This window comes from Mustela lutreola, chromosome 1 (genome assembly GCF_030435805.1).
Source record: "Mustela lutreola isolate mMusLut2 chromosome 1, mMusLut2.pri, whole genome shotgun sequence".
Lineage (NCBI taxonomy): Eukaryota > Metazoa > Chordata > Mammalia > Carnivora > Mustelidae > Mustela > Mustela lutreola.
The window spans coordinates 115,517,350-115,519,455 of NC_081290.1; the positions used below are offsets into that span (position 1 = coordinate 115,517,350).

The 2,106-nt window shown below is 34.4% G+C and overlaps 1 pseudogene; it reads left to right on the forward strand.

Annotated features, from left to right (window-relative positions):
- Positions 1 to 328: 328 nt before the first annotated feature.
- On the forward strand, positions 329 to 460 carry LOC131822813 (U4 spliceosomal RNA; annotated as a pseudogene).
- Positions 461 to 2,106: the final 1,646 nt, after the last annotated feature.

Here is a 2,106-nt window from a genome sequence, read left to right on the forward strand (position 1 = left end):
GGAGGTAGAAAATATTTTCTTTGTTTGAGAAGCTGTAGTAAAAGATGATGGATTAAATGGTGAACACCCAGGAATGAAAATGAGAACATTTTCCCACTCTCCTATTAAGATGAAGGATGGACTATTGGCAACCTTCAGTAGTGGGCCTCGGCATGGCTTGAGAACAAAGCACTTGATTGAGGACTTGGCAGAGATAAGATTCTGGTATTGGTTTTATAGAACTACATATAGCCAAGGCTTTGGCAGTTTGAGAAACAAGGTGTCTGAACCCTCAACACCATGAGTAACACAGGTAAACATGTGATATTTTTAAAAAATAAAAGTATTCAGCTTTGCACAGTGGCAGTATCATAGCCAATGAGGTTTATCTGAGGCGCAATTATTGCTAATTGAAAAATAAAAGTATTCATTTTCTGTGTGTAGTATCTCATGTAATATCTTATGTTATTGACATCTGTTAAAATATTTCTGGAATTCTTGGTAGGCCATATGTTAGCAATATTTCAGTAAACGACCATAGTTATAAAGTCTATTCCATTCTTTCTCTGGAACTAACCAAATTTTAGCTATTCCCATAATCAGTAGCTCTTCATTCATTACCAATTTAAGTTTGAAACTAGGCTTTGGTATAGTGGCTTTGGTGAAAATTTTTGTTGTTAAATTTGTTGGTGGCCATAAATCCTTTAAAGAGTTGTTTAAACAGTACCTACTGATTTTGGCCCAGGAAAATGCACATGCATACACACACATCGTTTTTGGCATATAATTTCAAAAGGACTAGAGACCTTTTAATACCGATCCGTGAACCTAAGGAAGACTTCAGAATTTTAGTTTCTTCTATAGGAAAGCTGAAGTCCATGATGCTTTAGTTGTGACTGGGGAGTGGCACCCCTATATATCTTTGTCAAGAGGTGATTTATCCCCTTTGGTATCACTCCCTAGGTCTCCTGAGTTTCCCAGGATACTTGCACTTAACATATCAGTGAAATTGGTTTGGATTGCTTCTCTTTCTTTATCTCTCAACCCTGAGTTCTGAATATCTCAGACACAACACTTTCCTTACTCCAAACATCTGTGGTCTATACCTCAGTGATTCCACTTTGCTCACTTACTGTTGATTTTATCATGCCTCGGAAAGAAAAAACCTGGTTACATCACTTTTTGTTTTGATGATCAGTTGTTTGCTCTACCCCTGAGGTATAATTTTTGTTTCTCTGGCAAGATGGTCTAGACCCTTTTAAGAGTAGATGTTAGTAAGTATGTACTAATTTCTTTTTTGAAATATGGATGAAGCCTCATATGAGAGGAAGTAGGATACCCCAAAATATTTTAGGATTTAGTAGATTATTAAAAAATCTAGTCATTGTATATGGATATATTAACAAGCTGTTTAATATGGTTGTACAGGATTTTTAATGCATAGAGTAAATTCACATTTATGACTATGTATTATAGATTACCCTGAAGTATTTTCTGCTAAGTCAGGCAAATTTATTTTGTCTCATCAGCCAGATTTATACATTTTAAAGCCAGTATTTTAAACCATACATGTAACAATGGGAGAATAAACATTTAATAAATGCTTTCTCATTGAATAAAATGCAATACTATGCATTTAACATAATATTTAGTCTCATTAACTTTTCCTCATAGTCAGTAATAACTGCAATAAACCAAGGACACTTCACAAAATTCCAAACAGATATTTTTCAGGTGGTTAAAAACAACAACAACAACAACAACAACAACAACAAAAACCAGAAAACAAAAACAATTAGCAAAATCCTGATTATTATATTTGGTTTTTATTTTTCTCTTAGCAACTAAGGTTAATCTTTAGCATATAATATATTTCATATTATCTTGCATCTGTTCATATTATTAATTTATTCCTTTTTATTTTTATGTTATTTTAAGTGGCATAAAGCTTGAACCAAGAGTAGTGTCTGGTTGGCTTAGTGGGTTGAGCTGCTGACTCTTGATTTTGGCTCATGTATAGATCTCAAGGTCCATTCTGAGAATGAACCCCGTGTCAGACTCTGCACTCAGCTGGGAATCTGTCTGAGTTTCTCTCTCTCTTTCACGCTCTCTCTCCATCTCCCTTTA